At 45.0% G+C, this 27,996-nt stretch overlaps 1 long non-coding RNA gene across 5 annotated transcripts in view; it reads right to left on the bottom strand.

The window, feature by feature from the left end:
- The window catches only part of LOC144691664 (uncharacterized), a 79,322-nt gene that overhangs the window by 20,496 nt on the left and 30,830 nt on the right, over nucleotides 1-27,996 (bottom strand). For 4 of the 5 annotated variants that reach the window (XR_013579182.1, XR_013579185.1, XR_013579183.1 and 1 more), the window contains exon 3: nucleotides 23,579-23,687. The exons of the other annotated variant lie outside the window; for it this stretch is intronic. This is a non-coding gene — a long non-coding RNA (uncharacterized LOC144691664). The remainder of the gene's footprint in view (nucleotides 1-23,578; nucleotides 23,688-27,996) is intronic. 5 annotated transcript variants of the gene reach the window in all.

Below are 27,996 nucleotides of genomic sequence, written 5' to 3'. Positions count from 1 at the left end.
CACAGTGACTCCAGCCATTGCTCCAGTTCTGAAACCTACAGCTCAAGTTTCTGCAGCTGGCGACACTTCCTGCTCATATGGTCATCTAAGCCACAGGAAGTGTCAATGACTTCTCACATGTCACAGGAGCTGCATTCCACATGGCCGAGCTGCCCTGCCATGCCTTAACTTTACTTGGCTTTACGGACTATTTATTATAAACTGGACACTAGAAAGTAGAATTACTACCAGCTACTCACCAATCAGCTCCTTCCTCTGTGCCAATGTCACTTTTTATTCCTGACATCATTTTCGAGCTCTACCTGTGCTCTGCTCTCACAGGCCATTTTTTATGCCCCACTCAGCGCTCACACACTCACTCCATCCCGCTGCTCTCCAATTAGCTAATTCATTACAAATTATTAAGAAAACAAGTAATGCCTCTTTTGACCATCAATTAATGTACTACTTTAAACCTTAGTAATACAATAAACCTTACCACTTAAAAGTAAGATAAAACTGTAGAATCAGCAGCTTCTTCTCTCCTGCTCGTGTCTCTTAGTTTAAAAGGTAGCTATTTAAGGGTTATTTAATTTTTTTTGTGTCTTATTATAATTTTTACCTATTTACAGACACTCCCAAACAGCAGTTACACACCAACCGATCTTGTAATGTCACTATTTGATTTTTTTTCAAATACACTCAGCTCCCGAAGTCCCCCAATATTCGCGACTCCCATTCAGGTCCGGGTTCCTCTCCGCTCCCTGAAGGTAAGTGAAGTGAAGGCCCTGGGCCTTGCCATTTATTTATCCGCTCTCAATGTTAATTGTTTCCACGCAGGTCTGGGTTCCTCTTCGCTCCCAGCCAATCAGTTGATGACCATCATGTAATGTCACATGTTGATTTTTGTTTCTGAACGTGGCTCTGAACCCACATACTGAGTAATAGCCAGCCCTATTTTTGCTGAACTCCCGGCTTTTCGCCAACCCCACTCTCGCTGAACTCCCGGCTTTTCACTGGTCCTACTCTCGCCGAACTTCTGGCTGTTCACTGTCTGTTCTGTGTGCTGTTAGTGAAGCCTGGGTGTAGTTACTGAGAAAGAGAAACTGAAGCAAGAAACTGTAAGCATGAGAGAGCAGACATTTTAAAGCATTGAATAAAACTTCTGTTTGGATATAGGAAACCGGTAAATCATCTCTGCATATCTCCGAAAAACAAAATGTTTAGTGGAAAGAATTGCAAAACTCTCTTGATTTACCAAGAAGATAAACGGAATGTAAAAGTAGACAAGCTTTTTGCCCTGGAGGTAATATAAATGAGATTAACCAGAGCCACAATACTGACAAGATCTTTTGAGTTTTTAAACAAGAAAGCCATTACTCTAAGATCAGGTACAGATGAAAAAGACAATTAAAAAAAAACCTTTGTTCTATAAAATTCAATCTAATTCTATTCTTATCTTAATAAAGTGACTGCTGGTGGGCACTGTTCCAACGGTGAGTCTTCTTATTCCAACAGCTCCAACAATAGGGATCATATGTTACTGTGGCTGCATGTTGGATTTAATTTGTGAGATTAGACATGACAGCCAACCTAGAAAGGTTGGCAAAAGCTAACCAACTTAAGAACTGCCTTATTTATAATAAAATAAAAGGAATTACATGGCTTTCTAAATTAAGATGCAAGTTACTTGCAACATTTTTTCACTACTGTTAGAGGGAAAAATTAGGGAACTCTGAAGGGTAATGTACAAATCTTGAAAATTGATGATGCACTTCTAGGAGAAGCTGGGGGACCACACAAAATCATAGAATGATTACAGCACAGAAGGCTGCCATTCGGCTTGTTGTGTCCGTACTGGCTCTCTGCAAGAGCAACTCAGCTTGTTCCGCTTCCCTGTCCTTTCCCTGTAGCCCTGCAAATTTCTTCACTTCAGGTACTTATCCAATTGTACCTGCCTCCACTCTAAGGCAGTACGCTTCAGATCCTAACCACTCACTGTGTAAAAGTTTTTTCTCACGTCGTTGTTGCTTCTTTTGCCAACCACCTTAAATATGATTCCATTGGTTCTCAGCTTGTCTGCCAATAGGAACAGTTTTTTTTTTCTATCTACTCTATCTAGATTCCTCATTATTTTGAATACTATCAAATCTCCTCTCAAACTTCTCCAAGCAGAACAACCACAGCTTCTCCAATCTATCCATTCAACTGAAGTCCCTCATTTCTAGAACCATTCTTGTAAAGCTTTTCTGCACCCTCTTTAAAATCTTCACATCCTTTAAGTATGGTGCCTCGAATTGGACACAATACTCCAGTTGAGGATGAACTAGAATTTTATAAATGTAACTTCCTTGCTTTTGTCCTCTATGCCTCTATTTATAAAGCCCAGGATTCCATGTGCCTTTTTAAACCATTTTCTCCACCTGCTCTGCTACTTTCAATGATTTGTGCAGATATATTCCTAAGTATCTCTGTTCCTGCAACTTCTTTAGAATTATGCCCTTTATTTTGTATTGCCACTCCTCATTCTTCGCACCAGATTGTGTCACTTTACACCTCGCTGCCATGTGACCACCAATTCCAATAGCCTGCTTATGTCCTCTGGTAGTCTATCACTATCCTTCTCACAGTTCACAATACTTCCAAGATTTATACTATCTGCAAATTTTGAAACTGTGTCCTGCACACCCAAGTCTAGGTCATTAATATTGATCAAGAAAAGCAGTGGTGCTCGTACTGACCTCTAGGGAATTCCACTGTATACCTTCCTCCAGTTTGAAAAACTGTTGCAAGCCTATTATGTGGTGCTTTATCAAGTGATTTTGGAAGTCCATATAAACCACATTAACTGTATTACCTTCATCAACCTTCTCTATTGCCTCATCAAAAACTTAAATCAAGTTAGTAAACACAAGTTGCTTTCAACAAATCTCTGCTGCTTTCCTTAATTAATATTCAGATGACAAATCAAGGTGACTTATTCAAAAAGGGAGGGAGACAGAAAGCAGAAAACTACAGGCCACTTAACATCTGTTATAGGGAAAATGTTAGAAGCTATTATTCAAGACTTTATAGCAGGGCACGTGGAAAAATTCAGGGTAATCAGGCAGAGTCAACATGGTTTTGTGAAAGGGAAATCATGTTCAACTAATTTACTGAAGTTCTTTGAAGAAGTAAGATATGCTGTGGATAAAGGGAACCAGTGGATGTACTATATTTTGACTTCCAAAGGCATTTTGATGAGGTGCCACATCAAGGCTGTTGCGAAAAATAAAAGCGCAGGGTGTAGGGGTTAACATATTGACATGGAGAGAAGATTGGCTAGCTAACAAGAAACAGAGGGTAGGCGTAAATGGGTCATTTTCCGGTTGACAAGATGTAACAAGCAGTGTGCCACAGGGATTGGTGCTAGAGCCCTAACTTTTTACAATTTATATACAATGACTTGGATGAAGGGACTGAAGTTATGGTTGCTAAATTTGCTGAGGACGGGATAGTCCCAGAATTGCACTAAGTGCGGTAGTGGCTATGAAAAAAGACATTTTATCTGCTGGCCACAACGGTGGATTTTCGCGTAATATCTGCTTCCCGCCTCATTAATTATGCAGCCACAGGAAACATGCCGTCTCACTGGCGGGTGGCCTCTGAATCATCCACCACGCCGTTATTTCACCGTTTCCTCACTTAGGGTGCCATATCTAAACTGCAGCCGTGCACAGTTCTCAATGCTTGCAGCCCAGCACTGCTAAAGCCAAGAAGAGTTGTGACCCATCACTGGAATGCCTTTTGAAGGCTTGCCGTGGTGTCTTTCACCCCTCTTTGGCCATAGGAGGCCAGGCAATCTGATCACTCCAGCTTGGGAGATGGTGATAGTGGTAGTCAGCAGTGCCAATGATGCACAGAAGAGGTTGGCCATCCAGTGCTGCCAGGGTAAGGCAACCATCTCATCACTCTAAACTCTCATACTCACAATCCCATCACACATTCACTGGCATCTCACTAACTGCCAGCTCAAGGGACATCACCACTCACTCTCACATGCACCCTCACATCTGGCCTCCTCAACCCTCACCCTCGAGGCCAATTGCAAAGTAAACATGTGTCCCCACGCATACCCAGGGATATCCCCCTTCCCCAGGAATTCCCCCAGCCCTGCAGCCTCTTCCCCTGCCTGAAGCCACTTCTCCCCCATCCCCAAGCGAGCCCTAGCCCTGCAGCCATTGAAAAGCCACCCGTCTTACGGTTGGTCTCCTAAGTAGAGACCTGCCCATAAGCCCTCCCCTAAAAGTGATGTACTGTCTGCAAAGCCTGGTGCTGATGACCGCGAGCGCTGCCTGAAGCAATGTAGGCAAACAAGCCTCAAAGTCCTGGGCGAAATGCAGCTAACCAGGTGCACATCACCTATGTACATTTGTGAAACATGTCTGCGTGATGTGCCTGGATGATCCAGCATGAGGGAATGATTCCGGCGAGCAGGGCTTATAATGAGATGCTAAAGTATTGAAATTAGATTTCCGATGTGTGGCTGTGGGAAATGCTGTCCGCCACTGACAGTGGAGTGGACAATCGCAAACTGGTTTCACAATGGAGTAAAGCCGATTTTTGGCCTTCTCGCCATATTATCCACTTACATCTGCCATGACACCTGCTGCCAATGGGAGCGGAAAATTTCAGCCAAACATAGGTAGGATAGTAAGATGTGAAGAGGACACAAGGAGGCTATGAAGAGATATAGACAGGATAAGTGAGTGGGCAATGACTTGGCATATGGAGTTTAATGTGGGAAATTGTGAAATTGTCCATTTTGACAGGAAAAATAAAAAAGCATATTATCTAAATGGTGAGAGATTGCAGAGCTCTGAGATGCAGAGGAATCTTGGAGTCCTAGTGCATGATTCACAAAAGGCTAGTATGCAGGTACAGCAAGTAATTAGGAAAGCTAACAGAATGTTAGCATTTATTGCAAGGGGAATTTGAATATAAAAGTAGGGAGGTTATGCTTCAGTTATACAGGGCATTGGTGAGACCATATCTGGAGTACTATGTACAGTATTGGTCTCCTTATTTAAAGAAGGATGTAAATGCGTTGGAAGCAGTTCAGAGAAGGTTTATAGACTATTACCTGAAATGAATGGGTTGTCTTATGAGGAAAGCTTGGCCAAGCGAGGCTTGTATCTGTTGGAGTTTAGAAGAGTAAGAGGTGACTTGATTGAAACATACAAGATCCTGAGGGGTCTTGACAGGGTCAATGTGGAAAGGATATTTCCTTTTGTGGGAGAATCTAGAACTAGACGTCACTGTTTAAAAATAAAAGGTCGTCCATTTATGACAGAGATGAGGAGAATTTTTTTCCCTGAGGGTTGAGAGTCTTTGGAACTCTCTTCTTGAAAAGGCAGTGGAAGCAGAATCCTTGGATATTTTTAAGGCAGAGGTTGATGGATTCTTGATAAGCAAGGGAGTGAAAAGTGATTGGGGGTAGGCGGGAATGTGGAGCTGAGGTTGAAATCAGACTAGTCATGATCTTACTGAATGGCGGAGTGGGCTTGAAGGGTCAAATGGCCTAGTCCTGCTCTGAATTTGCATGTTCGTACGTAATACTTGTCCTGGATTATCATCTCTAAAAGCTTTCCCACTGCTAAGGCTAAACTGAATGGGCTGTAATTGCTGGAAAAAATGAAGGAATCTTGATCATTTTAATCATTTAAAATTCACAATGCTTGGATTTTAATCTAAAAAAAGAAAAACTGACATTTATATTTTCAGCACTCACCACCAAAACTTAGCTCTAAAATGATTCTCCCACACTCAATTCCTGCCCAGTTTACAGAACACTGTATACAATCCAACTTTCCTCTTTTTAACAAAGAGGCTTTCTCCTCTTCCAACCCTCTTAGTTCATACTGGCACTCTGCTCCTGCTCGTTCATTTCAATCAGGCACTCTTCTTTCAATCTCTGTTTAAGTCAATCCTCTCTTCCAGTGCTCAACCCGACATTCTTTACCATTCTGGGAGCTCTGACAAAATAAAATGCCAATCATGTAATTAACTGCCTGCTTTTGGAGTTCCAGTCAGTAAAGGTGCACGGTTAGTAAGGGAGACTTCGTCTTATGCTGTTTGGCATGCAAGTAGTCCTGTGTTGTAGCTTCACCAGGTTGACACCTCATTTTTATGTATGCTTGATGCTGCTCCTGGCATGCCCTCCTGCACTCTCTATTGAACCAGGGTTATGCCCTGGCTTGATGGTAATGATAGAGTGGGGGATATGCCGGGCCATGAAGTTACAGATTGTGTTCAAGTACAATCTGCTGCTGCCGATGGCCCACAGCGCCTCATGGATGCCCAGTCTTGAGTTGCTAGATCTGTTTGAAATCTATCCCATTTAGCACGGTGGTAGTGCCACACAACACGATGAAGGGTATCCTCAATGTGAAGGCAGGACTTCGTCTCCACAATGACTGTGCGGTGGTCATTCCTACTGATACTGTCATGGACAGATGCATCTACGACAGGCAGGTTGATGAAGATGAGGTCAAGTATGTTTTTCCCTCTTGTTGGTTTCCTCACCACCTGCCGCAGACCCAGCTATGTCATTTAGGACTCTGCCAGCTTGGTCAGTAGTGGTGCTACTGAACCATTCTTGGTGATGGACATTGAAGTCCCCCACCCAGAGTACATTCTGCACCCTTTCCACCCTCAGTGCATCCTCCAAGTGGTGTTCAACATGGAGGAGCACTGATTTATCAGCTTGAGGGTAGGCGGTACGTGGTAATCAGCAGGAGGTTTCCTTGCCCACGTTTGACCTGATGCCATGAGACTTCATGGGGTCTGGAGTCGATGTTGAGGACTCCCAGGGCAACTCCCTCCCGACTGTATACCACTGTGCCGCCAACTCTGCTGGGCCTGACCAGCCCGTGGGACAGGACATATCCAGGGATGATGATAGTGGTGTCTGGGACATTATCTGTAAGGTATGATTCTGTGAGGATGACTATGTCAGGCTCTTGTTTGACTAGTTTGTGAGACAGTTCTCCCAATTTTGACACTAGACCCCAAATGTTAGAAAGGAGGACTTTGCAGGGTCGACGGGGCTGAGATTGTCATTGTCGTTTCCGGTGCCTAGGTCAATGCCAGATGGTCCATCCAGTTTCATTCCTTTTTTGTGTCTTTGTAGCGGTTTGTTATAATTGAATGGCTTGCTAGGCCATTTCAGAGGGCATTTAAGAGTCAACCACATTGCTGTGGGTTTGGAGTCATGTGTAGGCTAGACCAGGTAAGGACGATAGATTTCCTTCCTAAAGGACATTAATAAACCAGATGGGTTTTTACAACAATCGACAATGGTTTCATGGTCATCTTCAGACTTTTAACTCTAGATTTTTTATTGAATTCAAATTCCACCATCTACCATGGCAGGATTCGAACCCACCATAGCTTCACCAGGTTGACACCTCATTTTTAGGTATGCCTTCAGATTATTACCCTGGGTCTCTGGATTACTAGTCCAGCAACAATACCACTATGCAATTGCCTGCATGACAACATGCAGTGAGGACACTCCATGAATCTTCACATAGCCCCTGTGAATGTCTGACTCCTGTCTGGCCGAGTGCAACTCACTTCCACTCTGTGATCAGGGCTATCTCATAGAGATGCAGCCATGAAATTTTAGACTCATCTGTTGCTGTGTCTATCTTCACCACCCGAGGCCTTCAGGAGCTGGTGCACAGCATCAATGGTCGCTGACACTGGTGCAATGGGGGCCAGCCCCACCTTAAATATCCTGAGAGCACACAGAGGGAATGCGAGAACTCTGTGGCACCTGCCCATTACATTCTAGCAGCAATGGCCGGCACCGCCGAGGAGCAAGCATCAGTAACGTTTCCAGAGAGTGTGAGGCCGGACCATTACTGTGGTCTGAAGGCTGCACAAAGCACAGGGAAGAGGCTCTGGACAGAGATACCTGCCTTTTATCTTGTGCAGAAAGGTTTCACATCTGAGTGACAAGAACACTGCTCACCAGAACAAGGAGCTATAGGCAGGGAAACACTCTTAGGAGTTTATTGACAATAGTGAACAGGATGTACAAGTGACCAAAACCCATGCCCAGGCTGTGCAACTACTTTTCCTTAACTACCCTAACCCTGCCTCTACGTCTTGGTGCTCCCCAGACATCCACAGCGGAGGTGGAGGCAGCCTGCTGACTGCGACACCCTGTCTGTGATGACCTTGGCAGGTGTCCTCTGGAGGGCTGAGACTTGGAGGGCCCCGGCCTGCTTTCGGGGTCCTGCTGTGTGGCAGTGGCACTCTCCTTGGCCTGTGAAGCTGGAGCTGCGGAGGTCACAGGAAGAGGGGGTTCAGATGGGCCGGTCGCTCCCGGAGTCACCTGGGTGGATGACCCTGGGGTGTGCACATGCTGAGCCCCCTCCCTATGGGTGCTCAAGGGTCCCTGGCTGACTCCATAAGGGGAAGAGGTAGCTGGAGTGAGATCAAGTTGCCCGGCGTCCCTCTTGCGTAAAAATTGTTGGAGGCCAACTATAGCATCAGTGATGGAGCTAAGCCCATACAACAGTGCAGGAGTGATGTCCTGGACCAAGGTCTCCGTGGCAGCCGCCATCCTGTTGACTCCGGTGCATTGCAATGCCGGCGCTATCACCTCAGCCTGAAGATGGACAGACTCCTTCATCTTACCTTTCAATCTGAGGCATGCAGTGGACATTCCTTCCTGATGTTCCCGAGCTTGCCTTTGCAGCTCCAGCAACTGTGACATGACCAAGTCCAGAGGCTCATCATCTAACTCGGACTCAATAGGTTCCTGGCCTCCTGCAGCCCTCCGAATGCTGTTGCTGTTGCCTGCTGTGGATCAGACCGTGCACTGTGCTCACCGGTATGCGATCCCACGCCTATTCTAGAGCTAGGTCCCACCGAGGTGTGTGTCTCTGCGCGGGTAGAGTGTGTGGGTGAATGCTGTGACGGAACTTTGAAGAGGGTGCCTTCAGATTCCTCTTCGGAGGTTTCTTTGGGGCTTGATTGGAGGCCCTGGGTCATGGACTCTGTTGGCTGTGTGGCAGAAGATCCTGCGAAAGCAAAGAGTGCATGGCAGTGGCCTGTGAAAGAGGACACATCACCCACAGCATGGTTGTCTGATGGATGTTGCATTGCTGGATCCTCACTTGGTAGAGCAGCGCCGACCTCACCGTCAGCATAGGACCCATCCAGATCATAGCTGGCCAGCTTTGTTTTCAAAGTGGGTGAGGACCTTGAATTCGAGCATTCCGCCACTGGTCTGTGACCTCTCTCTCTTGTTATGTACTAGCTTGTCCTACATGGATAGAGATGGAGAAAGTGTAAGCAGGACGCCTGCCAGGCCAGATGATAGATGTGCCTGGCCTGTGCGGGTGCAGAGTGGTCCCATGGAAGGGCTGAGGACAATGAAAGTGTGTGTGAATGGTGCTGTCCCTTGAACTGGCAGTGAATGGGGGTCCCGTGGATGTGTGCTGGGCTTGTGAGTGTGTAAGTTGAGAGAGTGATGAAAAGAGTGACTTACCCTGGTGGAACGGAGGAGATCATTCATCCTCTTGCGGCACTGGGTGGCTGTCCTCTTCTGAAGGGCGTCGCACTGACCACCACCTCCCAAGCTGGATTGGTCTTGTTGTTGCCCATCCTGTGGCCAGAGCGGGGGTACAGGACATCCTGGCAGGCCTCCAAAGCATCCAGCAGTCGCTCGAGGGACCTGTCATTAAACCGGGGGGCTGTGGTCATTTTTCCTTTCCTGGCCATGTCTCCCAGGCAGCGGTGGTGAGCTGGTAGTGATGAGCGGTGTGCTGGCAACTGCCTTTTGAACATGGTGGCCAGCGTGATGCAATAGCGGGGTGATGGCAGGAGGGCGAGTGAGAGCGTGTTTCCCGTAAATACATAAATAATGAGGCGGGTTTGGGACAAGACAGCATGAAAACCCGTCATCGCGGCCGACGGGTAAAATGTCATTTTACCCGCCCGCTAATGCACTTAGTACACATCTGGGAAAATTCCACCCTATAATTGGGAATTTGGTGCATATGAGAAAAGAGGTGCTTTAGGTAAGGTTTACTGCAAGAAGTATGCTGAGTGGGGAGTACAGTGAAGGGCGGGGAGGAGGTGCTTTTTTCTGCTACTCTTTTTCAGCCTCCAGTATTTGATTTCCACTTCGGTGCAGCAGAAGGAGAAGTAAATCAGTAACTGGTATTATTAGAAACTGTAAGTTTTATCAGTATTGTAAAGTTTACCGGTAGTGCCAAAACCTATTGGGAGGTATAGGCTTTAAATATAAATTAATTAGCAATTACTAATTAATTAACACATATTGGAGATGGCAAGGCAGGTGATGTGCTGCGATTGCAGTATGTGGGAGCTTCTGGATATTGGTGTGATCCAGGGCAAACACATCTACAGTAAGTGTTTGCGGCTGCAGGAGTTTCGGCTCAGAGTTATTATGCTGGAGGCCGAGCTGCAGACTCTGAGGCACATCGGGGAGGGGGAAAGTTACCTGGGCACTTTATTCCAGGAGACGATCATACCCCTTAGGATAAGGTCTTCTGATTTGGTCAGTGGTCAGGGACAGGAGGGTGTGACTTCAAGTGAGGCAGGTAAGGGGACCCGGAGAGCAGCAGTACAGAAACTTCGGCCTTTGCAATTGTCCAACAGGTCTGAAGCTTTTTCAGTTTGTTTGGATGAGTGTGGGGGCTGCCAGGTGGATGAGCCAACTGGTCATGGCACTGCGGTCCAGGAAGCCATTCAAGCAAGGGGCATTACAAAAAATGTAGTGGTAGTATGGGACAGTATAGTCAGAGGGATTGACACTGTTCTCTGCAGTAAAGTGCATGAGTCCAGACAGCTGTGTTGCCCGCCCAATGCCAGGGTTCGGGACATCTATTCAGGGTTGGAGAGGAACTTGCAGTGGGAGGGGGAGAACCTAGTCGTTGTAGTCCAGGTAGGTACCAACGACATTGCAGAACTTCCTTCTTTGTCCTGGCTTAGTCAGTATGAGCAGCTTGGCACCAAATTAAGAAGCAGAACCTCCAAGGTTATAATCTCTGGATTATTACCTGAGCCATGTGCAAATTGCAATAGAACAAATCAGATTAGGGAGATGAATGTGTGGCTCAAAGACTGGTGTGGGAGAAGTGGGTTTTGGATCGTGGGGCACTGGCACCAGTACTGGGGAAAGTGGGATCTGTGCTGCTGGCATGGTCTACACCTGAACCGTGCTGGGACCAGTGTTATTGCGAGCTGCATAATTAGGGAAGTAGAGAGGGTTTTAAGCTAAGTAATGGGGGCAAGGGACCAAGTTTGGGAAGATGTGGCAAATCAAAGAGTAGAGACAAAGCAAAAGAGAAAGGTATTATTACGGGAAATTAAAAACAGACTGTGACAGCAAGGGATAGAGAGTACAAATCTAACCGTAAATCAACAGATGAGACTAGTGGTTATAAAAAGAATAAAAGGATAAAACTAAAGGCTCTGTATCTGAACGTAGGAAGCATTTCATACAAAACAGATGACGTGAGAGTGCACATGGAAATAAATAAGTACGATTTGATAGCCATTACAGAGATACGGCTCCAGGAGGACATGGATTGGGACCTGAATATTAATAGGAACAGGACATTTAGGGACGATAGGAAGCGAGGAAAAGATGGAGGAGTGGCTTTGTTAGTCAATGATGGTATTAGAACAATGAGAGGGATGACCTAAGTTCAGGAAACCAGGATATGGAAATGATTTGGGTAGAGATGAGAAATGGTTAAGGCAAGAAGTCACTTGTGGGAGTCATGTACAGGCCCCCTAATAGTAACCACATGGTAGGATGGAGCATAAAGGAAGAAATAATGGGAGCTTGTCAGAAAGGCACGGCAATAATCATGGAAGATTTTAATCTACATATAGACTGGGAAAGCCAGATGGGTAAAGATAGCCTAGATGAGGAGTTCATAGAATGTTTTTGGGATAGTTTCTTAGAACAGCATGTTCTGGAGCCAGAGGGCAGGCTATGTTAGGCCTGTTATTGTACAACAAGGTAGGTTTAATTGAAGATCTCATAGTGAAGGCACCCCTAGGTAGCAGTGATCATAATATGATTGAATTTTACATTCAGTTTCTGGGAGAGAGGACTGGGTCTGAGATCATGTTCTTAAACTTAAATAAAGGAAATTATGAGGTCATGAAAGCAGAGCTGGCTAAAGTGAATTGGCAAATCAGGTTAAGGGATAGGTCAATAGAGATGCAGTGACTAATATTTAAGGGGGTATTTCAGAATACACAGAATAGATACATTCCAATGAGTAAGAAGTCATTCAAGGGGTGAACGCTCCATCCGTGGTTAACTTAAAAGGTTAAAGATAGTATCAAATTTAAAGAATATAAAGAAAGTATCAAATTTAAAGCATATAATTGTGCAAAGACAGGTGGAAGGTCAGAAGATTGGACAGAATATAAGCAACAGCAAAGAATGACTAAAAGATTAATAAGGAGGGAAAAATTAGGGTACGAGAGAAAGCTGGCCAGAAATATAAAAACAGATAGTAAGAGTTTCTATAAATATTTTAAAAAGAAATAAGTTAACAAAGTGAGCATTGGTCCTATAGAAAGTGAGTCTGGAGAAATGGTACTGAATAAATTGTTGGAGCTGCAGGCTGACAAGTGCCCGGGTCCTGATGGACTTCATCCTAAGATCTTAAAAGAAATGGCTAGTGAGATAGTTGATGCATTGATTTTAATTTTCCAAAATTCCCTAGATTCAGGGAAGGTCCCAGAAAATTGGATGGTAGCAAATGTAACTCCATTATTCAAAAAGGGAGGGAGACAGAAAGCAGGAAACTGAAGGTCAGTTAGCTTAACATCTGTCATAGGGAAAATGTTAGAAACTATTATTAAAGACATTACAGCAGGGCACTTGGAAAAGCTCGAGGTCCTCAGGCAGAGTCAACATGGTTTTGTGAAAGGGAAATCGTATTTAATCAACTTATTGAAGTTCTTTGAGGAAGTAACATGAGCTATGAATAACAGGGAACCAGTGGATGTACTGTACTTAGATTTCCAGAAGGCATTTGATAAAGTGCCACATCAGAGGTTATTGCATAAAGTAAAAGCTCATGGTCCTGGGGGGTAACATATTGGTAAGGGTAGAAGATTGGCTGGTTAACATGAAGCAGAGAGTAGGCATAAATGGGTCTTTTTCAGGTAGAATCATAGAACCATAGAAAGGTTATGGTGCAAAAAGAGGCCATTCAGTCCATCATGTCTGTGCTGGTCAGAAAAAGATGAAATAGAAACTAGCCGCTCATTTTAATCCCACTTTCCACACCTGGTCCATAGCCTTGCAGGTTACAGCGTTTCAGATGCAGATCCAGGTACCTTTTAAATGTGTTGAGCGTTTCAGCCTGAACCATCGATTTAGACAGTGAATTCCAGAAGCCCAACACCCTCTGCGTGAAAAAGTTTTTCCTCATGTCCCCTCTAATCCTTCTACCAATCACCTTAAATCTATGCCCCCTGGTAACTGACCCCTCAACTAGAAGAAACAAGTTTTAACTGTCTACCTTATCTAGGCCCCTCATAATTTTGTACACCCCAATTAGGTCACCCCTCAGCCTCCTCTGTTCTAAGGAAAACAACCCTAGCCAATCTTTTCTCATAGCTGCAATTTTCAAGCCCTGGCAGTATTCTTGTAAATCTTCCCTGTACTCTCTCCAGAGCAACTATGTCCTTCCTGTAATGTGGTGACCAGAACTGTACACAAAATTCCAGTTGTGGCCTAACCAGCATTTTATACAGTGCCATCATTACATCCCTGCTTTTATATTCAATACCTCGTCCAAAGGAAAGCATTCCATATGCTTTCTTTACCACCTTATCCACCTGTCCTGCCACCTCAGGGATCTGTGGACATGAGCTCCAACATCTCTCATTTCCTCAACCTCTCTCAATATCTTCCCTTTTATTGACTATTCCCTTGCTTTGCTTGCCCTCCCCAAATGCACAGCCTCACACTTTTACGAATTGAATTCCATTTGCCATTTTTCTGCCCAATCAACCAAACCATTGATATCATTCTGGAGACTACAGCTTTCCTCTTCACTATTAACTACACGGCCAATTTTTGTGTCATCTGCAAATTTCCCAATCATACCTCCCACATTTATGTCCAAATCATTAATATGTACAACAAACAGCAAGGGCCCCAACACTGAGCCCTGTGGAACACCACTGGAAACTGTCTTCCATTCACAAAAACATCCATCGACCATTACCCCTTGTTTCCTGTCACTGGATCCAACTTGCCACCTTCCCCTGTATCCCGTGAAATCTCACTTTTCTGAACAGTCTGCCATGTGGGACCTTGTCAAATGCTTCACTAAAATCCATGTAGACGACATCCACTCTACTACCCTCATCAATCCTGCTTCTTACTTCCTCAAAAAATTCTATTAAATTAGTAAGACACGATCTTCCCCTAAAACCATGCTGACTGTCCTTGATCAAGTGACCCTTCTAAGTGACAGTGTATCCTGTCTCTCAGAACTGATTCCAATAATTTGCCCACTACTGAAGTAAGACCAACTGGTCTATAATTTTCTGCCTATCCCTTGCACCCTTTTAAAATAATGGTACATTTGCAGACCTCCAATCCTCCGGTACCTCACCTGTATCTAGTGAGGATTGGAAAAGGATCCTCAGAGCATCCACTATTTCCTCCCTGGCTTCCTTTAACAGCCTGGGATACAATCCATCTGGCCCTGGTGACTTACCCACCTTCAAGGATGTCAGTCGCTCCAGTACTTCCTCTCTCATTATGCTTATTGTATCTAATACTATATCCCTCTCCTTCGTGAAGACCGAGACAAAGTACTCATTGAGAACCCTGCCCACATCTTCAGCATCAACGCACAAGTTACCATGTACATCTCTGATAGGCCCCACCCTTTCCTTAGTTATTCTCTTGCTCTTAATGTACTAGTAAAACATCTTTGGGTTTTCTTGGATTTTACCTGCCAATATTTTTTCGTATCCACTCTTTGCTTTCCTAATTTCCATTTTTACTTCACCCCCGTACTTTCTATGCTCCTCTAGGCTTTCTACAGTATAAAGTCTTTTGTGTCTGTCATAAGCTTTCTTTTTCTGCTTTATCTTGACCTGTATGCTTCTGGATAACCAGGGGGCTCTAGATTTGGAAGTACCACCTTTTTCTTTGTGGGGACATGTCTACACTGTGCCTGTAGAATCTCGCTTTTGAATGCCTCTCACTGATGTGACGCTGTTTTTCCTTCTAATAGCTGTACCCAGTCCACTCTCACCATCTCACCTCTGAGCTTCGTAAAAACTTTCTTCCCCCAATTGAGAACTTTCACGCCTGTTCTAGATTTGTCCTTTTCCATTATGATGCTAAATCTAATTGGATTGTGGTCACTATCTCCAAAATGGTCCCCCACTGCTACTTCATCCACTTGCCCAGCTTAATTTCCTAAGACTAAATTTAGAATTGCGCCCCCTCTCATTGGGCTTGTTACGTGCTAGCCAAAAAATTTCTCTTGAATGCAGTTCAAGAATTTTGCACCCACTGTGCTCTTCACACTGTTTGTACCCCAATTGATATTAGGGTAGTTGAAGTCCCCAACTATTACTGCCCTATTGTTTTTGCACTCAGAAATCTGCCTACATATTTGCTCTTCTAACTCTCTTCCACTATTGGGGAGGTCTATAGTACACTCCTAGCAGTGTGGCTGCCCCTTTTTTATTTATGAGCTCAATCCATATGGCCTTGTTTGATGTCTCATTTAGTATATCATCCCTCCTCAAAGCTGTAATTGATTCTTTAACCAATAATGCTACGTCCCCCCTTTTTTATCCCCCTCCCTATCCTGTCTGAAAACTCTATATCCAGGGATGTTGAGCTGCCATTTTTGCCCCTCCTTAAGCCAAATTTGAGTTATAGCAATGATATCATGTTGCCATGTGTCTATGTGTGCCCTCAGCTCATTGGCTTTATTTGCTATGCTTCTTTTGTTCACATATATACCGTTTAATACTGCCAAATTCCTGTGCTGTACACTTTTTAACCTGTGCTTCTTCTGTCTTTCAGAGTCATTCACTAATTCTCCATCCCCCGTTCCCTGCTCTGACTTTGCCCTCATGTTCCCATCCCCCTGCCGATCTAGTTTAAAACCCCCCCGATCAGCACGAGCAAACATCCCTGCGAGGATATTCATCCCAGTTCTGTTCAGATGTGGCCGGTCCAGCTTGTACAGGTCCCACCTTCCCCAGAACCGGTCCCAATGCCCCAGAAATCTGATGTCCTCCCTTCTACACCATGTTGGACTGGGGGTAATCCAGAGATTACTGCTTTAGAGGTCCTGCTTTTCAATCTCCTTCCTAACTCCCTAAAGTCTGCTTTCAGGACTTCATTCCCTTTTCTACCTAAGTCATTGGTACCAACATGGACCACGACCTCTGGCTGATCACCCTCCCCCAGAAGAATGTCCTGCAGCAGCTCCGTGACATCCTTGACCCTGGCACCAGGGAAGCAACATACCATCCTGCAGTCATGTCTACGGCCACAGAAGCGCCTGTCTGTTCCCCTAACGAATCTCCTATCACTATAGCTCTTCCTTTCTTCTTCCTCCTCTCCAGTACAGCTGAGCTGCTCATGGTGCCACAAACTTGGCTCTGACTGCACTCCTCTGAGGAACCAGCACCCTCATCAGCTTTCAAAACAGAAAACAGATATGAGCGGGACCCCAGGGGTTTCCTGCACTACCTGCCTAGTTTTCTTGGACTGCCTGGCGGTCACCCATTTCCTTTCTACCTCCAGGCTCCTAAGCTGCGGTGTGACCACCTCTCTGAACATGCTATCCATGTAGCTCTCAGCCTCACGGAGGCACCACAGTGACTCCAGCCACCACTCTAGCTCTGAAATCTGGAGCTCAAAGTTCTGCAGCTGGTGACACTTCCTGCACATGTGGGCATCGGGAGCATCCATGACTTCCCGCGTATTACAGGACATGCATTCCACATGACTGAGCTATCCTGCCATGGTTTCAATTTACTTCTTTTATGCTTACTTTATTTTACTTTGGTTTACTTCTATTAACTTTAGATTACTTCGCACTACCTAATAAACCTTACCAAAAGTACAGTTCCTACTTTATTTTAAACCTTAGGAATAGAATAAGCCTTAAACACTTACCATATACTCACCAAACTGCTAACTTCTTCCACAACCAATCAAATTGCCTCTTTCCTGTGATGTCACAATTTGGTTTCTTTTCCACTGTCCTTTAGAACTCAGCACAGGCCAGTTCCGAGCAGCTGACAGGTCTGCCTCTCCAACCGCTCTTTCTGAAGGTGAGTGATGTAGGCCGCGCTCCCCGGGCTGTATTGATTCTCTCCCCGCTCTGTGTATCTCCTGCAGGTCTGCCTCTCTGACTGCTCTTCCCAAAGGTGAATGATCAAGATGGTTGGCAAGATGTAATGAGTGGTTTGTCACAGGGATCAGTGCTAGGACTTCAACTGTTTACAATTTGTATAAGTGACTTGGGTGAAGGGATGGATGGGATGGTGGCCAAATTTGCTAATGACACAAAGATAGGTAGGAAAGTAAGTTGTGAAGAAGACATAAGGAGGCTATAAAAAGATATAGATAGGTTAAGTGAGTGGGAAAAGATCTGACAAATGGAGTATAATGTGGGAAAATGTGAGATTGTGCATTTTGGCAGGAAGAATAAAAAATAATCATATCTAAATGGTGAGAGATTGCAGGGGTATGAGATGCAGAGGGAGCTGGGTGTCTTAGTGCATGAATCGCAAAAGGCTAATATGCAGGTACAGCAAGTAATTAGGAAAGCTAACAGAATGTTATCATTTATTGTGAGGGGGATTGAATACAAAAGTAGGGAGGTTATGCTTCAGTTGTACAGGGCAGTAGTGAGACCACATCCCGAGTACTGTGTACAGTTTTGTTCACCTTATTTAAGGAAGGATGTAAATGCATTGGAAGCATTTCAGAGAAGGTTTGCCAGACTAATACCTGGAATGGGCGGTTGTCTTATGAGGAAAGGCTGGACAGACCAGACTTGTATCCGCTGGAGATTAGAAGAGTAAGAGATGACTTGATTGAAACATATTAGATCCTGAGCGGTCTTGATAAGGTGGATGTGGAGAGGATGTTTCCTTTCGTGGGAGAGTCAAGAACTAGGGGTCACTGTTTAAAAATAGGGGGTTGCCTATTTAAAATGGAGATGAGGCAAAAATTTTTCTGAGGATCATGAGTCTTTGGAACTATGTTCCTGAAAAGGCAGTGAAGCAGAGTCTTTGAACATTTTTTAGGCAGAGGTGGATGGATTCTTGGTATGCAAGGGGCTGATAGGTTATCAGGGGTAGGCGGGATGCAGATTTTTGGGTACTAACAGATCAGCTATGATCTTATTGAATGGCGGAGCAGGCTTGAGGGGCCAAATGGCCTACTCCTGCTCCTTGTTTGTATGTATGTTCATACGTTCCCAGAGCTTTGAAGGTGAAGATCCCACCTTCACGAGGGCCGGCAGCACTACAGTCCCAGCAGTACTAACAGGAGAGCGGTGGCCACTGCTCGGACTCCAGCAAGCCCCAGGCCAGAAGCAACATTGAAGGCCTGGAGGAGAAGTGAGTGGGGCAAGCTCACTGGGGCCAGTCAGACAGGTCCCGGCAAGGGGATGGAGGAGGGAGGGGGCTAATAGGCTGTCCTCGACCTTCACTATCCCTGACTTAATCGGTAAAGGATGGGCTTACTATCGCTTTAAGATCAGTTCAATTGAGTAGGGGTCACGTGATTTATTCAACCAATGTATGGCCAGCGCGGGGGAATAAATTCAAGGGAGGGGTTCCCTATGGAAAGATGGCTGTATGAGGGGCTGGCTGGATACAAGCAGCCATGGGAGCGCTCATGTAAAAAAAGTTTGTTTTGTTTGACTAAGAAGCCTCCCAGAGCATGTTTCTACATTTGGCAACGAGGATGGGATTCAAACCCACGTGTGCAAAGCACGATGGATAACCTACTACAGGGGTTGCCACAGGCTGTGGTATACCTCGATGATATACTTATCATGTGGGCCAAGGAGGCCGAACGCCTGGCAAATTTAAATGAGGTGCTAGAAAGATTTCAGGATGCTGGAGTTCATCTCAAGAAAGAAAAGTGCACTTTTCTAGCCAGGGAGGTGACTTGCCTGGGACACAGGATCAATGCTCAAGGGCTACACCCTGTCAATGAGAAAGTCAAGACCCTAAAAGAAGCGCCTTCCCCCACGAATGTGTCTGAACTTGAATCATTTCTAGAAATAGTTAATTATTATGGGCGGTTTTTGTCAAATCTATCCACTGTGTTGGCCCCCTTACACACCCTTCTAAAGAATCATCACCGCTGGTTTTGAAGAATTCCTCAGGAAATGGCTTTCAACAAGGTGAAGCAATTGCTGCATTCTTCAAGCCTATTTGTACATTTTGACCCATCGAAGGAACTAACACTGACGTGTGACGCCTCTCCATATGGCATTGGGCAGTGTTGTCCTATGAAATGGCTGATGGCCTGGAAAGGCCGATAGGATATGTGTCAAGAATACTATCATTAGCTGAAAGAGGGTATTTACAAATCGAAAAAGAGGGCCTATCAATAGTTTTCGGCATCAAAAAGTTCCATCAATATCTACACGGGAGACACTTCACTATTGTTTCAGACCACAAGCTGCTGTTGGGCCTTTTTAAGGCGAACAAGGCTATTCCACCAGTAGCTCTGCGAGGATCCAGAGGTGGGCATTGATCCTGGCCACGTACAAATACACCTTTAAACACCAACCAGGGTACATATTGCGAATGCGGATGCCCTGAGTTGCCTGCCCTTGAGAGAAAGTATTACATGTACACCTATTCCTCAAGAAATTGCTTTGGCCTTAAACATTTTGGATACGCTACCATTCTGTGCGAAACAAATCAAAACCTGGACCAGCTGGGATCCACTGTTATCTGGAGTACGAGGTAAAATCCTTACCGGATGGGGAAATGAGGCAGTTTCAGAAGACATCAAACCCTACTCCATCCGTAAACATGAACTTAGTTGTCAAGATGGTATTGTGCTATGGGGAGTGTGAGCGGTCGTTCCTGTGCTGGGCCGGAAGCTACTCCTGGTGCAACTACACAGTGGCCACCCTGGTATCTCGAAAATGAAAATGTTATCCAGGAGTTATGTATGGTGGCCTGGAATCGACACTGATATTGAGAACATTATACGGTACTACTAACAGTACCTGCTGCAGCAAAACCTGCTAGCCACAGCTCCACTAAGCTTGGCAATGGCCTGAGCAGTCATGGGTCCACATCCATGTTGATTATGTAGGACCATTTATGGATACGATGTTTCTCCTCGTAATTGATGCACACTCTAAGTGGATAGAAATTTTTGAGGTGAAAACACCGACATCGATGGCGACCATCAAAAAGCTTGCGGCACTGTTTTGCAACTCGTGGTTTGCCTGAAGTAATCGTATTTGACAATGGGGCAGTGCTCACATGTGCGGAGTTTGAAAACTTCACCACTCTCAATGGTATAAAAAACAAAGACAGAGCCCAACCCCTCAGCATAGCCGAGAGAGCCGTCCAAACTTTTAAATCTGGCATGAAAGAACTATCAGGTGGATCTTTAGCAACAAAGAGTCTCACGTTTTCTGCTGAGTTTATGTACCATCCCACACGCAACGACAGGTGTTCCTCCTGCTGAACTGTTAATGAAATGTCGTCTCAGGACGAGGTTAAGTCTTGTGTTTTCAAATTTTCAGGGGAGGGTAGAGTCAAATCAGTGCAACCAGAAGACAAGTCATGGTTCTCACAGTAGAGCTAGGAAATTCTCGACTATTGAAAACGTGTACGTGAAAAACTTCAGTAGATGTCCCAGGCGGATCCCCGGAACGGTAGTCTCTCAGACCGGACCTCTTTCGTATCAAATAAGGATAGAGAGACGGATTGTTTGGAAGCACGTTGACCATTTGAGAGGTAGAGAGGCATTCTTGCTGTTGGTGTTACCACCGAGTGTTGGTGAACCTGTGTACACAGGTTCTGGTTGACCTGTAATAAACGTCAATGACATGCTTGTGGAAGTTAATGACAATGAATTGTCTGTACCAAATGTGGCTGTGAGCTGAGGGCGGCTGGAGTGGAGGACTGCCAGGGGGCAGGAGGCGACCTGTCCCTGTGCCCGCAAAAGGAGGAGCTCTGTGCAGCGGGAGCAGAGCCCGCAGGCCTACTCAAAAGGATCAGGACTGAGCAGGAGCTGGTGGTCCTCCAGGAGGTACCCGTTAGTACAATTCCAGAAAATGTTGATCCAGTGGAAGCCTCACAACCTGCTGAACTATGCCACTCGACACAAATTCGAAAACCACCCCAAAGGCTTAATTTATATCAATGGGGTCTATTATTCGGAAAATCTTTGGTTCAATTGTATGAAACAATTGTTAACTGAAAAGATGCATAAAGGAGTAACGTGGGGAGGGGATGTGATGGCTGTCACTTTAAGATCAGTTCAACTGAGTAGGGGACATGTGATTTGTTCAACCAATGTGTGGCTAGCATGGGGGAAAAGATTCTAGGGAGGGGTTCCCTAGGGAAAGATGGCTGTATGAAGGGCTGGCTGGATACAAGCAGCCAGGGAAGCTGCTTATAAATAAAGTTTGTTTTGTTTGACTAAGAAGCCTCCCACAGCATGTTTCTATATGGCTCTCCACCCTGTGCCTTCCCACCAGATCATATGCACCCCCCAATCTCCCCCACTTGGCCTCCCAGCTAGCTCCCAGTGGGGGTGGGCATTAAATTCCACCTCACGTCTCAAGATATGGGGACTAATCAGTGCTCATCATGCTATTTCAGTATCTCCTGTCCATTAGGCAATTAAATCAAGATTAGCACTGCACCTAAAGGAAGATTGGGCAAGAAAAAGAACATTGAAAGAAACAGCTCCCTATGATACCTCATGCATTGCTTTGGCAAATGGCCTGTTTCTGTATTGTAACTTCTATTTGTTTCTGAGAACCATTTCAAAGTGCTGCACATATAATGAATGACTTTATATATAACAGCATTTAACACAGTTGATTGTGTTATCTTCCTTTCCTCCATTGTCAAGCTCTGTAGGACTGTCCCTGTGCGGTTCTATTCCCATCTATCTGGGTAACTCAGTGTTCTGTTACTCTTGTTAGTGCTATGTAAACTTCTTTGAGACATTTGAGACTAATGGTGCTATATAAATGTACATTATTGCTATTGCACGTTACTAAGTACAGTAACTGTTACAATGCCAAAAGTTGTAGCAATTTTGCACACATCAGAATCTTAAAAATTATAGAAGGATCCATTAAATGTTTGATGTTGGTTGAGGAAGAAATGATTGTCACGGCAATTGGATAACTTCATTCTCTTCTTCAAAGAAGGTATGATGGCAAAGACTTCCTCCTTCAGTAAAATTGGTGTGCTTTTCTGGTCTGTGGTTTTAAGGCTTTCTGATTTGTAAAAATAAATTCCTTCCTCTCTAATGCCCTATAAATGATGGACATCAGGAATGAACTGGCAATTGTAAGGGAACACACCAAATGACACATTTTCTTAATTTACCTATTATTAAAAGTACACCTGTCCAGATATTGAAGGTCCCAGAAATTTCATGGATGAGATAATAGACGAGTTTCACAGAAACTGCTTACCCATTCATATTTCTGTCCTTGCCCTGTGCAGCTCCACCCAGAAATGAGTGGAAGGAAGGCTGAAGGTCCAGTTGTGATCTTTTAACATTCACATTGGAGCAGACAGAGAGAGAAACACCAGGACAAGCAGATTCAAGGATTGATATAGCTTGCTATTTCTATGCAGGTTTATGGTTTTGGTGCAAGTGGTTGCTTTAGTATGTAGCCCAGGTAATCATATCAGGAAAAATTTACAGTTGAGTGTTTGTGATGTAGGTTTCTCTGCAATCAGTACATGTATTTCCCAGGGAATGATTTTGTAACAAAATATTAAAAAGAGACAGGCTTCTAGTTGTTGTGCCAGGAATGAAAGTTCTAGATGCAGAGTATTTCACCAAATATTTGTTAGAGAAAACGATACAGATAACACACATAATGATACAGATGCTGCGGATGTCCTCACAGTAGAGTTCTGAGAACAGTTGGAGGGTGGCTATCCCTCAATACTTACCTTCTCTCTCCCTAAATTCACATTGCATGTCCAGTTATAAGCAGCTATAGGACATTAGATCATACCTCTCCCATTACCATAAATCTTGGTATACGTTAACCTACATCAGCTCAGCCTTCCAGAGACCTACTGTCCCAGTGATATAAGTGGGTGATAGCTCCACAGTCATCACTCATCTATGTAAGTGGTTTAACTCATAACAGAAGCTGTCTGACTACATACATTTACAGAAAAAGGTAAAAATATGATTGCAAAGCAGGTAGATTTATTTACTAGTCCATAACCACACAAGTGCTGAAAAATATCTTCATGACGACACCTTGTGTCAGCCATGGAGTGGTCTTGCTAAGATGACACATACCTGATACTGTCTGTTGCAACAGGTTTCTGCGGATACTTTATCTTTTCAATGAAATCTTTAAAATTCTATAGATTCTGGAATGGTTCCTGAAGATTGGAGGCTAGTCCCACTATTTAAGAAAGGAGGGAGAGAGAAAACAGGGAACTACAGGCCTGTTATCCTTACATCAGTAATAGGGAAAATGCTAGAATCCATTATAAAGGATGTGATAAATGGATACTTGGATAATCATGATCTGATTGGGCATAGTCAGCATGGATTTGCGAATGGGAAATCATGTTTGACGAACTTGTTGGAGCTTTTTGAGGATGTTACTAACAAAATTGATAAAGGGGAGTCAATGAATGCAGTATACTTGGATTTTCAGAATGCTTTTGATAAAGTCCCTCACAGCAGGCTGATTAGCAAAATAAAAGCACATTGGATAGGAGGCAACACTGGCAATGGATTAAGGATTAGCTAACAGGCAGAAAACAGAGAGTAGGAATAAACAGGTCATTCTCGCTTTGGCAAGCTGTGGCTAGTGGGGTACCGCACTATGACAGATGGAATATAATGTGGAAAAATGTGAGGTTATCCATTTTGGTAGAAGGAACAGAAGTGCAGAGTATTTCCTAAATGGTAAGAGATTAGAAAATGTAAATGTACAAAGGGACCTGGGTATGCTTGTACATAAGTCACTGAAAGCTAACATGCAGGTGCAAAAGGCAATTAGGAAGGCTAATGGAATATTAGCCTTTATCGCAAGAGGATTTGAGTACAGGGATAGTGAAGTCTTGCTTCAATTGTATAGAAGATCTCTGGGAGGCTGAGCTGATGTAGGTTAACATATACCAAATTGTATAGAAGTACGGCACACAGTACTCCAAGTGCAGTCTTTTTTTTCTTGAACATGGACTGCAGCGGTTCAAGATGGCAGCTCACCACCACCTTCTCAAGCGCAACTAGGGATGGGCAATAAATGCTGGCCCAGCCAGCAATGCTCACATCCCGTTAATGAATAAAGAAAAAGACCGCACCTGGAGTAGCGTGTGCAGTTTTGGTCCCCTTACCTCAGAAAGGATGTTATTGCCATAGAGGGAGTGCAACAAAGGTTGACCAGACTTGTTCCGGGGATGACGGGATGAAGAGAGATTGGAGAAACTGGGCCTGTATTCTCCAGAGTTTCAAAGAATGAGAAGTGATCTCATTGAAACCCACAAAATACTTAAAGGATTGGCAGGACAGATGCAGATAAGATGTTTCCCCCAGTTGAGGAGCCTAGAACCAGGGCACACAATTTCAAAACAAGGGGGAAGTCGCTTAGGACCGAGATGAGGAGAAATTTCTTTACTGAGAGGGTTACGAATCTTTGGAATTCTCTACCCCAGAGGGATGTGGAAGCTCAGCCATTGAGTATGTTTAAGGTAGAGATTGATAGATTTCTGGTTAACAATAACGTAAAGGGTTATGGGATAATGTGGGTAAAAGGCATTGAAATGTTCGATCAGCCATGATCGTATTGAATGGCGGAACAGGCTTGACGGGCTGCATTGGCCTTCTCCTGTTCTTGTGTTCCTAATACAAGACGGAATCTGAACATAGCATTTCTCCAACAGAGGTCCATAATATTCCCATTCCAATTTAAAAGGCTGTTGCTGAAATCTTTTAATGTCTTTTTAGGCTACAGACCTTAATTTGGACATTAGAGTTTTCAGTCACTGCGAAAAATGATAGACAAAAATGCTTTGATTGGTTCTTTCTGTTTTAATAAGGCCTTAAGACAGGCTTGTCCAATAACGGCCCCTGGGCCAGATGTGGCCGCGAAGCACCTTTGTGGCCCCCAGAGCCAGTTTTCAAAACGCCAGTCAAACAGTTAAGTTTGAATGGAAGATTCTGCATGGAGCTACTCCTCCAATCGTTTGATGCTGATTGGTTCAATGTGAGTCTATCAGCAGCAAATGGGGAAGAGAAACAATCTATGGTTGGAGGAGCAGAGAACAGCAGTGCCAGTGAATTTGGGGCCTGGTGAGCCGAGGGCTGGGGAGCAGGAGAGCGGGACTCGGGGAGCCGATGGCTGGGGAGCCAAGGGCTGGGGCCCCAAGGGCAGGGGAGCTGGGGAGACTGCCCCTGGGAAGCGGGGAGCAGGGTCCCCCCCCACCAGGGAGCGGAGGGGCGGTCCCCCGCCCCGGGGAGCGGAGGTAGTGCCCCTGGCGAATGGAAGAGAATGTGATGGGAACGGGTAGGAGGAAGTGAGTGTAACAGAGGGGGAAGAGAGTGACGGGGGGGAGTGTGAGATGGGGTTGCGGGGGGACAGTGTGTTAGATAGGGGGAGAGTGTGAACGGGGGTGGGGGGGGGGAAAGAGAGAGGGGGCGCCAGGGGCGGGAAAGAGAGAGGGGGCGCCAAGGGCAGGAAAGAGAGAGGGGGCGCCAGGGGCGGGAAAGAGAGAGGGGGCGGGAAGAGAGAGGGGGCGCGAGGTGGGGGAAGAGAGAGGGGGCGCGAGGGGGGGGAAGAGAGAGGGGGCGCGAGGGGCGGGAAGAGAGAGGGGGCGCGAGGGGGCGAGGGGGGGGAAAGAGAGAGAGTGTGCGAGGTGGGGGAGGAGAGAGAGGGCGTGAAGTGGAGGTAGGTGTGAGGCAGGGGGAATGTGAGCAGTTTTGAGAGGCTGAGCTTGGTGAGAAGGGGAGTATGTATGAGGGGGCAGAGTGTGCCTATACGTCTGGCTCACTCCCAGTATCAGGGTTTTCATTCACCCTCACCCACACACACCGTCATTCACTCTCATTCACTCTCACATGGCTGAGGGTGAGTGAGTTAGCACCCTGAGACTGTGAGTGAGCCAGACACACACACACTTACCCTATTACAGTCTAATATTTTATTTATTACTCATTGTTTCTTTGTTCAGCAAGATGTTTCTTTTCATACATCAGTTTTTTTTTTAAAAATTCATGTTTAACATTGTGCCAATCTTTATCTTTCTGAAATGTGCTCATCGGCCCCTTGAGTGAGAAAAATTTTGAAATGTGGCCCCACACACAAAAAAGCTGGACAAACCTGCCTTAATACTTTCACTTTGGCAGCTTTCCAACCAATATCCTCGGTTTTAATTTGTATATTGCCTACTGCTCCACAATTCTGACTTTCTGCTGTTTTGCTTTGAACTAAAGTATACAGTGAAGGAGTCATGTAAAACCAGTGGAAGTCCTATGGCCTTGCTAATGATAAGTAACAGGATATGATGTATGTTACTTGCCTGGCTCAGCTTTGTGTCTCTATCCTCATCCAGTTGTCTATATCTCATCCTATTGGTTCAATTGTTTGTGGGCTTTTCTTTCAGTGTCTCCGTCTTCTTTTGTAATTCTGCCTCTTGCCCTGCTTTGTCTCTGTCTTTTTTCTATTATATATTTGTCCACATCTTCTGCCTCAGTAATGCATTGCCTTGTATCTGCTGCCTTTTTACCTAAAGGTTTTTACCTCCCTTCCCCACGGTGTCTCACTATTGTTATGCACTGACTACATCACTGCATTCTATCCCTATACACAAAGGCCAGATCACCAGCATTAGCCCCAGGTGTGGTGTTGAATAAGCAGAGGGGCCCTGGTCCAGTCCATGAGCAGTTGATCATGAATAAAAGCAAGACTGAGGAAAGAGGGCCTTGGTCCACACCAATTATTAGCACCAACAGCTGACACATTGACTGGACCCTTAAAACACAGACATCAGTGTGAAAAGCTTACAGTTGGCACTATGATTGGTATGATACTATGAGACACATTCCACTATGTATTATGTTTACAAGTATATTGTTAGTCTCTAGATATAGTTGCAATTTAATCGATGGGCTGGGCCTTACCTCAGAGGCGGAGACAGAGTGGATGGGTTGTTTTGAAATTGGGAAACCGAGAAGTCCTTTAACTGCAGGGCATTTTCAAAATTTTTTCTGGAGGTTTCACAGAAATCTTAACGGTACAGAAAGAGGCCATTCGTGACTCATCATGTCTGCACTGGCTATCAAATGAGCATTATGACCTAGTGCCACTGCCCTGCCTTTTCCCCGTACCCCTGCACATTGTTTCTATTCAAATAACCATCTAATGCCCACTTGGTTGCCTCGATTGAACCTGCCTCCACCACACTTCCAGGCAGTGCATTCCAGACCCAAACCACTCATTGTGTGAAGAAGTTTTTACTTACATCACATTTGGTTCTTTTGAAAATCACTTTAAATCTGTGCCCTCTTGTTCTTGGTTATTTTATGCGTGGGAACAGCTTCTCCCTGCTCTGTTCAGCCCCCTCATGATTTTGAAAACTTCTAAGTCTCTCAGCCTTCTCCTCTCCAAGGAAAACAGTCCCAACTTCTACAATCTACCCTCATAGCTGAAGTTTCTCATCCCTGGGAGCATTCTTGTAAACCTCTTCTGCACTCTCTCCAATGTG

Source organism: Cetorhinus maximus, chromosome 16, assembly GCF_964194155.1.
Source record: "Cetorhinus maximus chromosome 16, sCetMax3.hap1.1, whole genome shotgun sequence".
In the NCBI taxonomy this organism is placed as follows: domain Eukaryota; kingdom Metazoa; phylum Chordata; class Chondrichthyes; order Lamniformes; family Cetorhinidae; genus Cetorhinus; species Cetorhinus maximus.
Note: the sequence above shows the minus strand (reverse complement) of the source record. Positions and strands in the feature narration are given on the sequence as shown.